We start from the raw sequence: 13,155 nt of genomic DNA on the forward strand, positions 1-13,155 counted from the left end.
CCCTGTAACCCAACATTGATCCTCACACTAACCTTCCTATAATCCCAACACTATCCCTCCTTGTAATCCAAATCTGTGACACTAACTCCTTCTATTATGGATTTAATTTCTTATTTGCATTTTCACTTCTTCTGCACCAGGATCTGCCAAAGACCAAACTTTCCCATACTAAAAGACACCAGCTGGGATACTAATGTAAATGTAATGTAATAAAAAATCACCATTACTTCATTAGATTGATAATGAAATGGCAGTCTGGTGCTGTATACAGCCAACCTTTACTTACCGTATATACTCGAGTATAAGCCGAGTTTTTCCAGCACATTTTTTTGTGCTGAAAGTGCCCCCCTCGGCTTATACTCGAGTCAAGCACTTTTCTGGTGCATAGAATGACATTTTCTGAACCGAATTTGGGGCCCCGTATCACGGGGTCACTTGGTGTTAGAAAGCCCAAATTTGGTGTGAAAACCAAGTGGAACTAGCACTACAACATATACAAAGCTGGGACTGCTAGCACCAAGTGGCCCCCGAGATATGAGGCCACAAATTCGGTTCAGAAAATGTCATTCTCTGCTGCAGAAAAGTGCTTGACATTTTCTGAACCGACTTTGGGGCCCCGTATCTTGGGTCCACTTGGTGCTAGGAACCCCAGCTTTGGAAATGCTAGTTCCACTGGGTTTGCGCACCAAATTTGGGGTTCCTAGCACCAAGTGGCCCTGAGATACGGGGCCCCAAAGTCAGTCAACTGTGTCTATCTGCAGCAATGTCATTTCGGGACCCTTTGGGTCGAGAGACCCCAAATTTTGGCTGCAGCTAGGGGACATCTAGGAACCGTTAACTACTAAGTTTGAAGTTCGGGGGACCTATGGCTGCAAATGGGCACAGTGAGGCATGCAAATTGGCACAGTGAGGCTGCAAATGGGCATTGTTGACCCTCTTTTCCACTTACAGTAGCTGCGCATTTCTCACCCTAGGCTTATACTCGAGTCAATACGTTTTCCCATTTTTTTGTGGTAAAATTAGGTGCCTCAGCTTATATTCGGGTCGGCTTATACTCGAGTATATACGGTACCTTTCTTGAAAAAATATGTTTTTTTAATTATATATTTTTCTTTGTTTACATATACTTTGTAATAGAGTGGAAAGAGAAATTAAGAATTAAAATTGTGCACTGTACATACAGTAAGTCAAGCAGCAACTGCTGACGTCAGATTTGCTCTCTGATGGATTCCATGGCCATATTATTGTTTATGCAAAAGAAATGTCTGATATTCTGACAAAAAGCCAACCCCTGTATCCTTTTCTTTACGTTACACTTGAGACTTTCTTAGTAAGATGCAGAGCAGGGGAGTAACACAATAGAGTAACTCCTAACAGTAATCTAAAATGCATCCTTCTCATACTACCAGGGCTCAAGAGATTCAGAGAAAAATAATAATGATTTTCTATTGCTTTCTGCAGTGGAGTATGGTATTAGCAGTCATTTACCTACAAGTGCTTATTTACTGGATACCATCAAGTCAATCTAAATATCATTAGTGGTGTCTACTAATTGGGGCCCATACTGCTAAGTGAAATTAGAAAGAAAGATGCGCTGGGAGGTGCCAAAACTGAAACCTCTTCCAGGAAATTACAGTTTAGCTAAATTAGTGTTTTTTTTTTTCTGTAAAACATTTAGGCATAAACACAGTAATGACCACTGTAAACTAGGTCTATTACCAAGTATTGTTTAAAAATCCAGTGAGCTAAAATAAAGTAATTGCAGAAAATACATTTTACAAAAATTATATATACTGGTAAGGATCCAAGTTATATCAGTTTTTAGCATCCTTGGGAGGTATCACATTTTTTATGATAAACAGTAAGTTCTCTATAAGCCCAACACTCCTGCTCAGAGCTGTCAGCTATCTGGATATTTTCAGGATTTTTGTTCGAAAGTTGTTGGCTCCAACTTGTCTTGCATACACACGGTCATACACACAGTCACACAAATGTTGGCCAACAATTACGAACGTGGGAACGTGGTGACGTACAAGACGTACGACCAGCCGATAAAAAGGAAGTTCAATAGTCATGTGATATCTCCATTATGAACGCTAGTTTTACAAGACCGAGCGCTTCCGGCTCGTACTTGATTCCGAGCATGCGTGAACTTTTGTGCGACGGACTTGTATACACACGATCAGAAAGTACGACAACAAAGTTTTGTTGACGGAAAATTTGAGGACCTGCTAGTCAACATTTGTTGGCGGAAAGTCCGCCAACAAATGTTCGATGAAGCATACACACGGTCGGACTTCCAGCCAACAAGCTCACATCCAACATTTCCTGTCGGAAAGTCCGGTCATGTGTACGTGGCATTAGCCTTATTCTCCTGGTCTCAAACAACATGGTATGTAAATATTGTACAAATTAAGAGCTGAACATACGTTGTTAATATTTTCTGGTATTAATTACATAGCGATTGTACAGTATTTATTCTGTATGTATGAAGTTGTGAAATTTCTGGGAAAAAGTGCTGATGTGTGAAAATAATAAAGTCTCTGGCATTTGCTGGTCTTTTCAAAAATGGCACCACCACCAAAGGCCCAGCACAAAAATGGTGCCTGCACTGCATGCATGCATAGTAGGAACGTTCTTAAAATACAGGTGGCCAGAGTTTCTAGTAGAATGTATGGGTGGTAGTAGTTGTGGGACAACAATAGAGGCAGTGGGTGGTGGCTGAACATGGAGCATTTAATAACAATGTGTTGCTACTGCGCATGGGCAAGTTATTTGCAACATTTGGGATTCTCACAAACTTGCTGCCAGTACCATGCTATATTTTTAAGGGCCAGCACCAATCAATGTCTTCGGTATTAAGCACCGTAGCTAGAACCAATGTCAAAAAGAGAGAATAAAGTACAAGGTCTTTACAGGTGCTGAAATAATTTAGTTCAAGTGGGGAGGCACTGAAGACTACGAATACCTAACATTACATGCAACACCTTTTCCCTTGTACTATACTGCTATTTTAATTACTGTTATTAAGTCTTACAGATCTATTATACCTAGGCAGTACCCTTGTACACCCTGTATTGTACCAGGGCACACAACTGTCACTGGTAGTGTTTTTAATATCTGATGAAGTAAGTACAGTGTGTCTGAACACTCTATTCTTTTGGGGTCTGCTATGTAGCAGATAATAAAAGTTTATTGATAGGGTTTACACTTTCAGAAGCGCTTCATCAAAGCATGTAAGTTGGAGGTTCATTTACATTAACTCAAGGTATGTGCAGGCACCTTTTCGTGCCTACAAGTAAACAATAGCGAGCGGCGCATTATGAATAAAATAACAAACGTAGTGTAATATCAATAACCCAAAACCTCATACAATGAAAACACTTTATAATCAGTGCTAATCAATAGTGCTCATTAAAAGTGATGAACAAAGTGCCAAAACAATGTGCTCAAAGTTCACACAAATTTCCAACACTGTAATTGCTTAGTGCTCCAATCCTCCAAGTGCTTGTGATGACACACACCCCTCATTAGGAAAAAAACTCACCAGACAATAATGACCCTTCACACCATAACGGGTCAGTAAACATTTCTGTGTCTTTATGACTCCGCCACGCAGATCACTTTCAGGATCAGGACCCTCCACACCAACTGTCATAAGCTCATTGAAGGTGATAGAAACTGCAAAGACAAATTCATATTGCAACCCTCTTTATTAAAAATGGCATAGCCCACATTCTAAAATGTTTAAAATGCCCACTCACTTGTCTGTGTACAAAAAAACGGAACCCAGTGTATATAGCTGCAGAGACTGCAAGCCGCCACTACTCTGAACCTGGAAGTCGTGTGCCCTCCACCGATGGGAAGTGATGTCACCGGAAGTGACGTTGGCGTCCGCTAGAACCTGTCTCAGCGTGTTTCACCCGCCCAGGGTGTCTTCAGGAAGCTTAACACACACACATTTAAAAGATTTTAGTGGAATGGGAACTATACAATTTTTAATAATGCAGATTGCTCTATAAATTTGTCTTTCTGTTTCTATTCCCTTCAATGAGCTTATGACAGTTGATATGGAGACTTCCGGTCCTGAAAGTGATCTGAGTGTCATAAAGACACACAAATGATTACTGACCCATTACGGTGTAAAGGGTTATTATTATCTGGTGGGTTTTTTTCCTAATGAGTAGCATGTGGCATCACAAGCACTTGGAAGACTGATCAATGCACTGAAGCACTGAGCAATTACAGTGTTGGAAATTGGTGTGAACTTTGAGCACATTGTTTTTGCACTTTGTTCATCACTTTTAATGAGAACTATTGAATAGCACTGATAATAAAGTGTTTTCATTGCATAAGGTACTGGTTTATTGATAATACACAACGTTTGTTTTTTTTTTCTTTCTTTTTGTTCAGATAATTGTATTGGTACAGGAAGAAAAGGATAACAGACAGTAACAGTCTTAGGTTACAAATTAATAATATCACGTCTGATGTATGGGGATGCAGTCCATAATAGTTTGGTGAAAAAATCATTTACAACAGTTAGTTAAAGTGGTGTTGCGGCCAAAATTATACTTTGTAAATAAAAATACCCCTATAATACACAAGCTTAATGTATTCTAGTAAAGTTAGTCTGTAAACTAAGGTCTGTTTTGTTAGTTTATAGCAGTAGTTTGTTATTTTATAAACTTACAGCAGGCCGTGGCCATCTTAAGTGTGGGCATCTGAAGCCAGACTATATTTCTTCCTGGATCTCATCCTTGCAGATCTCGCACATGCTCAGTGCAGCACAAGCAGTGTAATAGGTTTCAGGTCAGGTTTCCATAGCAACGGCAGTTTCAGAGGAAGTTGCCGCCCCTTCCCAGAAGGCATTGCAAACAGGAAATGATGCGATGGGCCGCGGCCAGGGAGAAGGAGGTGAAAAATTAATACAGCAGATATACAGTAGGTGCTGAGAAAAAAAAAAATCCAATTTGTTTACAGTGCACAGTTTAGTGAGGGATGCTGAAGAGTTGTAAAAGTGGGTGGAACTCCACTTTAACATGTGATAGCTGTTGCGTTACGACTAAACAAACTTGGATTGGCTGGCCAGTTTGGGGGGAGAAACATTGTCTTTTTTTAGAAAGATTGAGTGGAGTAAAGGAAGTGAGGGTGTAGTATAAGAGAGGATTAAGGGTCTCCGTTCAAAGCTCCCTAGTGATATAAGTAGGGGGGGTTATGGGGACAGTGGTGTTTGGTTGAAGTCAGAAGGAAGAAAATTATCCACCCATAGTTGTCTAGGAGAATTGCTTCCACTTTAGCATGGATTATAGCACAACGTTTGGTATTTTATACTGTTTACTTGTTGATATTTTGTGCCATGAGTGGGGTGCACAGATTTTGAGTGGCAGCTGGGATTCACTTATTCACACACTCATAAATATATACAGTATCTCACAAAAGTGAGTACATCCTCAATATTTTATGACATCTTTTTATGTGACAACACTGAAGAAATTACACTTTGCTACAATGTAAAGTACAGCTTGTATAACAGTGTACATTTTCTGTCCCCTTAAAATAACTCAATACACAGCCATGTCTAAACAGCTGTCAATAAAAGTGAGTACACCCCTAAGTGAAAATGCCCAAATTGGGCCCAATCAGATATTTTCCCTCCCTGGGAATTATGTGACTCTTTAGTGTTACAAGGTCTCAGGTGTGAAAGGGGAGCAGGTGTCTTAAAATTTGGTGTTATTGATCTCACTGTCTCATACTGGTCACTGGAACTTCAACATGGCACCTCATGGCAAAGAACTCTCTGAGGATCTGAAAGAAAAGAATTTTTGCTCTACATAAAGATGGCCTAGGCTATAAGAAGATTGCCAAGACCCTGAAACTGAGCTGCAGCACGGTGGCCAAGATCATACAGCGGTTTAACAGGACAGGTTCCACTCAGAACAGGCCTCGCTATGGTCGACCAAAGAAGTTGAGTGCACGTGCTCAGCATCATTTCCAGAGGTTGTCTTTGGGAAATAGACGTATGAGTGCTGCCAGCATTGCTGCAGAGGTTGAAGGGAGTACAAAGACAAGTGTGTCTTGCCTGCAGTCAAACATGGTGGTGGGAGTGTCATGGTCTGGGGCTACATGAGTGTTGCTGCCACTGGGGAGCTACAGTTCATTGAGGGAACCATGAATGCAAACATGTACTGTGACATACTGAAGCAGAGCATGATCCCCTCCCTTTCACCTTTTTGTGCCTGCTGTTCCATGATGATTCATGATTTAATCTTTGATGCTTTTTAAGCTGTTTTAGAAACATTAATAAAAATCTATTCCCTCAACAGAGGGCAGATGCTCAAGGGCACCGAGTTTGGAGGAAAGTCAAATGCAACCACAAGAAAGTATACTTTTGGGTCAGAATGGATCACTATTAACACATATTTACCTTGCATTCATAAATGTGTAATGCAATGAACTGCAGTGTAAAAATAAACGCTAGTAAAACTTGTCCCATATGATCCAATTCAAAATTCACAAACATGATTATATATACAATTATATATAATTGTCTAGCAATCTAATAAAACCCTTTATCGAAATATTATTTAATGTTTTCCAAAATAATTCTTGGATAGACAATACTTAGGTACATCTGTCATAAAACAACCCAAAAATGTATGTAATATCTAGGCACAGCAAGTGACTGGTCCTGTCTAAAAGAACTTTGTAATTTGAACGACAAACTTCTAAACAGATGATTTTAAAATGTGGTTATAAGCAAATATTTAGGAAGCTCCCATATAGACAGTCAGTGCCTTTATCTACTAAACAACTGTAAGAAACTTCACATCCTTTTTACTTTGGCAAAATACAGACATTCCCATAAATATATAGCTATATAGGTATGCTGTTAGTTACAGGCTAAAACAGTTTGACCATAAAGCTGGCCATAAATGGAGTGCTTTACTTTCCTGCAACCATGGGTCAGTGTTGATGGAGGAATCTCTCCCACAGAGCCATTGTGTTCTCCGGGCAGGGGGGCAAGGGAAGCCGCCCCTGCCGGGAGAACACGGTAATTATTGCTAGCAGCTGTTATAGTTGCTAGCAATAATTGCATGTAAAATCTGGCAGGCTGGTTGTATCCAAGATCGATCTATCTACTTGGGTACATTCAGCATGCTCATGCATGGTTCGAATATTGGCTGGTTCCTGCTGTCTATGGCCAGCTTAAGTTTCCTCAGACAGATAAAAATGTAGCATTAACAACATGCTCCAGTGCTTTTGAGACCTAAGTTACATGTCCAAATGAGCTGATATAATTACCTGTAAACAATGCAATCTATGGAAAAAATGAACAAATTAAGCCCTAGCACCTAACCCACAGTGTAGAATGTAAGGCCTCATGCATAACGGGAGTCAAAAACATTACTTTCAAGGGTGTTTGACATTTTTTTTACTGCCTCTAAACACCTCTCTGTGTTAATCTATGTTAGCCTGCACAGCTGTTTACAGGCGTTTAGAGGTATGAAAAAACCCAGAGCCAGTGTGTTCAGGAAAAGAAGTGTTTCAGCATAAAAAAATTATTGACTCATATAAACCAGAATCTGGCCAATGGAATGAATGTCCAAGTGCTTGATGCGCTAAAATGTTTACTCTGGCATCAGAGGAAGAAAAAAACGTTCAGGGCCAGTTCACAGCATAGAAACGCAGTCCAGATGCATTCCAGATGCTTTTCTGCAATGGCTTTTTGATGCATTTTTGATGCTTTCCAGTGTGTTTTTGATGCGTTTTTGGTGCATTTTTGATGCAGTCCAGTACATTCCCCCGCCTTTTCTCTTAACCTTAAATAAGGACATGCGTTCCAGTGTGTTTTTGATGCGTTTTACAGTTTTCCAATACAGTCCAGTGCAGGAAAAATGCAGCATGTTGTACTTTTTTTCCTGGAACTGCAAGCACTGGTGTAATCTATGCCATTGAAAACTATATAACCTACTTTCAATGCGTTTTTGATGCAGAAAAAAACCCACACTGGACTGAATGTGGTGTGAACTGGCCCTAATGCCCCGTACACACGATCCGAATATCGTACGACCGATCGTACGACCGTTCTCGCTTAATAGTCGCAAGTAGAAATTGAATAGCTAAATAAAGTCACGAAAATTCTCGTACGACAGACAAAAAAAAACGGAAGTGATGTCACGTGTTGTAATGTATTTGTATTGTATTTTCAGACGACAACTATACTGACTAAACAAAAATCGCACGACCTAGAATCGTACGAGGAAAATTTTCGTGTATGTCCGATCGAATAATATCAAATGAACGGTCGTGATCGGCTGTCGAAAGTAGTGTACACACAATCCGAATATCGTACGATCCTTCCTCGGACGACCGTTTTCGTCCGATATTCGGATCGTGTGTACGGGCCATTAGTGTGTATGAGGCCTAACAGTGATTAATCTCAGAAAACATCATATTCATGTGCATTTATATGCAGCTTACACCACAGGAAACTATTTGTCTCACCAGTCAGAGATCAGTTGCAACACTTTTGCAATTAGCTGCAGGTGACTTTAAGTCACAATGCACACCTGTTCGCATTCATATAAATATATTTATATCAAACTTAACACATCATACCACATGTAAAATGCAATTAACACATTTATGAATCAGCCTGAATAGCATGATCAACCTACTAAAAAAAAAACCCATGCAGTTTAGACCTAAGAATCTTCCAGCACCCAAAAATGTGTATTGAGCCAATTGAAGATAGAGAGCTCTGAAAAACATTGACATCAGGCCTGGTTCAAGAATTTTATATTAGCATCATTTGTAGAAGCAGTTAAATTATTTGTTTTTTGTCACTTAAATGGAACGTATTGTCTTATTAATCTCAAATAATCTGGTTCATTCAATAGGGACTTAAAGTGTTAAACCAGGGGTGCCCAACCTCCTGCTCTGGGATGACGGGTCAGCAAGCCCAAATTGCGGGTTCCTGACCCGCCATCCCCAAGCATTAGGGCCCTTTCACACTGAGGCGGTTTGCAGGCGCTATTGCACTAATAATAGCGCCTGCAAACCGACCCGAAACAGCCGCTGCTGTGTCTCCAGTGTGAAAGCCCCGAGGGCTTTCACACTGGAGCGGTGCGCTAGTAGGACAGGAAAAAAAGTCCTGCTAGCAGCATCTTTGGAGCGGTGAAGGAGATAGGTATACACCGCTCCTTCACCGCTCCTGCCCATTGAAATCAATGGGACAGCGCAGCTATACCGCCGGCAAAGAGAGGCGCTTTGCGATGGTTTTTAACCCTCTCGGCCGCTAGCGGGGGGTAAAACTGCCCCGCTAGTGCCTGAATACCGACAGTAAAGCGCCGCCTACAATAGCGGCGCTTTACCGCCGACGCCGTCCCCACCCCAGTGTGAAAGGGGCCTTAGTGTGAAGAGCAGAGGTCCGGAGCTAGAGGAAGCAGAGCCGATGCTTTCTGTATAGCGCCGGCTCCTGTCACAGGCAGAGTGATACCAAATGTACTCTGCCTGTGACAGGAGTGATACAGGAAGCATCACCCCTGCTCTTTACTGCAGCCGCATGCTTCCTCCAGCGCCGCCTCCCGTCACACTGATGCTCGGGGATGGTGGGTCAGGAACCAGCAATACCCACCAACAGTACCCACCAGCAGTACCCGCCAGCAGTACCCACCAAGAGTACCCGCCAGCAGTACCAGCCAGTAGTACCCGCCAACAGTACCAACCAGCAGTATCAGCCAACAGTACCCGCCAGCAGTACCCACCAGCAGTACCCGCCAGCAGTACTCACCAGCAGTACTCGCCAGCAGTACCAGCCAGCAGTACCCAACAGCAGTACCAGCCAGCTGTACCCACCAGCAGTACCAGACAGCAGTACCCACCAGCAGTACTAGACAGCAGTACCCGCCAGCAGTACCCGCCAGTAGTACCCACCAGCAGTACTCGCCAGCAGTACCAGCCAGCAGTACCCGCCAGCAGTACCTGCCAGCAGTACCTGCCAGCAGTACTCGCCAGCAGTACCAGCCAGCAGTACCCACCAGCAGTACCAGCCAGCAGTACCCACCAGCAGTACCAGACAGCAGTACCCACCAGCAGTACCAGACAGCAGTACCCACCAGCAGTACCTGCCAGCAGTACTCACCAGCAGTACTCACCAGCAGTACTAGCCAGCAGTACCCACAAGCAGTACCCACCAGCAGTACCAGACAGCAGTACCCACCAGCAGTACTCACCAGCAGTACTCACCAGCAGTACCAGCCAGCAGTACCCACCAGCAGTACTCACCAGCAGTACCAGCCAGCAGTACCCGCCAGCAGTACCAGCCAGCAGTACCCACCAGCAGTACCCACCAGCAGTACCAGACAGCAGTACCCACCAGCAGTACTAGACAGCAGTACCCGCCAGCAGTACCCGCCAGTAGTACCCACCAGCAGTACTCGCCAGCAGTACCCACCAGCAGTACCAGACAGCAGTACCCACCAGCAGTACCCGCCAGCAGTACTCACCAGCAGTACTCACCAGCAGTACTAGCCAGCAGTACCCACCAGCAGTACCAGCCAGCAGTACCCACCAGCAGTACCAGACAGCAGTACCCACCAGCAGTACCTGCCAGCAGTACTCACCAGCAGTACTCGCCAGCAGTACCAGCCAGCAGTACCCACCAGCAGTACTCACCAGAAGTACCCGCCAGCAGTACCAGCCAGCAGTACCCACCAGCAGTACCCACCAGCAGTACCAGACAGCAGTACCCACCAGCAGTACCCACCAGCAGTACCCACCAGCAGTACCCGCCAACAGTACTCGCCAGCAGTACCAGCCAGCAGTACCCACTAGCAGTACCAGACAGCAGTACCAGCCAGCAGTACCCACCAGCAGTACCAGACAGCAGTACCCACCAGCAGTACCAGACAGTAGTATCCACCAGCAGTACCCGCCAGCAGTACTCACCAGCAGTACTCGCCAGCAGTACCAGCCAGCAGTACCAGCCAGCAGTACCAGACAGCAGTACCAGCCAGCAGTACCCACCAGCAGTACCAGACAGCAGTACCCACCAGCAGTACCAGGCAGCAGTACCCACCAGCAGTACCAGACAGCAGTACCCACCAGCAATACCAGACAGCAGTACCCACCAGCAATACCAGACAGTAGTACCCTCCAGCAGTACCAGACAGTAGTACCCTCCAGCAGTACCCACCAGCAGTACCAGCCCTGGAGGACAGTCAGCAGCAGCCACCAGCCATACCCACCTGGGGGACAGCAGCAGCCAGTGATGCCTGCAGTAATCCTGAGGAAGAAATGAAGACTGGGGTCAGTTGAGGTGCAGGTAAACTGCAGTGCATCAGTGTGAAAGCAGCCTTAGGCCCCTTTCACACGATCGGTCAGATCGGGTCCGCCTGTCCGTTTTTCAGGCAGACCCAGTTGGACCCTCCATTCACCTCTATAATGTTACACTATAATTTTATTATTTGAAGTTTGTCTGCAAATTATAAAAGAGCGAAATTGTCAAAAATGTACATAACATTCATACATAAAAAATACTTATTAATATGAAAACCTCTGTTAGTAATCAGTGTTCATCTACAGGCAGCATGTACATTCTACAGAAATTCCAAAGCACTTCCAAAAAAAGTTGCATGCACCGTACATCTATGGTCCCCCAATATTGCAACAGCACTGTTATTGTAGCTGTAAGTATTTTTAAACTATACAAACATTGTTTGATGCTGTAAAAACACAACATGAAAGCCCCAGTCATTCTACTCTCCCCTGTGTATCCTACAGACAATAAAAGAGTACATAGTATAAACTTCCTCAGATCCTACTGAACAAGTAATGTCTTCTGCCAAAACTTTTCAAATAACAGCAATGAGCCTAACTTTTTACAGCTTCATGTTTGTTAAGTCAGTGGTGTGCGGGCTTCATATCAAGACAGATCCCATCTCCCCCAAACTGACATTCCATTCCAGTTTTCTATTGTTTCTGCCAATTTCAGTCTTATATTTCCCTCCAATATCTCACTTACATTAAAACCTATTTTGACACAACTACTGCAAAGCCACATGAGGATGTCACTTTCCCTTCATCTGCAGGATTCTGCTTAAAACATAATTGGGGAACCAACTGCCAGTAACCCTTTTTGGAAGGGGGTGTGGAACACAGGCTACTAAAGGCTAATGTTGCCATTGTTGCAGTTGATAGAGATAATAAGCCAATGGGTAGTTCAAACTTGGACATGCCATACATGGTTCGAATCTCAGCAGGTTCAGCAGGAAGCAGCCCAGATTCAAACTGTGCATTGGCAGGCTGAATGTACCAAGTTGATCAACTTGGGTACAACCAGCACGCTGGGTTTTACCTGCAATTATCGCTAGACAATAACCTGGCAGGAGGGATTCCCTCATCAACATTGTCTGTATTGATGGGTGAATCGAGTGAATTCCTTTCCAGCAATCCATGGTCGCAGGAAAGAAATTAGCTCCTTGTATGGCCGGCCTTAGGGCTTATATTGGCAGGCATTGTTTTCCTGCGTTTGATGTGCATTTCGAAGGCTAATCAAACACGGGTAATCAAAATCCCTTTGACTTTTTTGGGTAGTACACATGGCAGTTTAGAGGCTGCATTTGACTTGCTTTGCAATGTGCTGCATTTATTTTAACGCATCATGTCTTATTGAGGTATGTTTGAACTGAAGATAAAACAGGACAAAAGTAGCTTTTTCTTGAAAATCACTGTGGTTGCATGTCAGAAGCATGCAATTAAAAAGAACGTCTGTCAACATAGGCCTGTATAATGCGCACCCAAAATTAAAATAGGAGTTTTGGGTTATGTTGTCTTGGTAGGGCAGAAAGCAAAGTATGGAAAGCTAGTCAAAATGTATTTTGCTATCTTATAGCAAAAACTGGGAGTGTGAACTTTGTTAATTGCAGGGCTTTCAGACTGGCTCAGCAGGGCGTGTCCCCGATCGCCTCCGCCGCTACCGATGGCCCTGGTAAGCGGCGGAGGGCACCAGAGCGCGGCGGGAGGGCAGGGCCCTCTCCCGCCACCGATAAAAGTGATCTTGCAGCGAATCCGTCGCATAGAACACTTTTATCTGAAAGTGGACCGCCCTATTCAAAGTACCGATGTATAACAATGGCGGGCAGTCCGTAA

At 43.6% G+C, this 13,155-nt stretch overlaps 1 protein-coding gene across 1 annotated transcript in view; it reads right to left on the minus strand.

Moving 5' to 3' along the window:
• Positions 1-13,155, minus strand: part of FRMPD1 (FERM and PDZ domain containing 1) — a 286,616-nt gene that overhangs the window by 239,708 nt on the left and 33,753 nt on the right. The window lies entirely within an intron of this gene.

This window comes from Aquarana catesbeiana, linkage group LG01 (assembly GCF_042186555.1).
Source record: "Aquarana catesbeiana isolate 2022-GZ linkage group LG01, ASM4218655v1, whole genome shotgun sequence".
In the NCBI taxonomy this organism is placed as follows: Eukaryota; Metazoa; Chordata; class Amphibia; order Anura; family Ranidae; genus Aquarana; species Aquarana catesbeiana.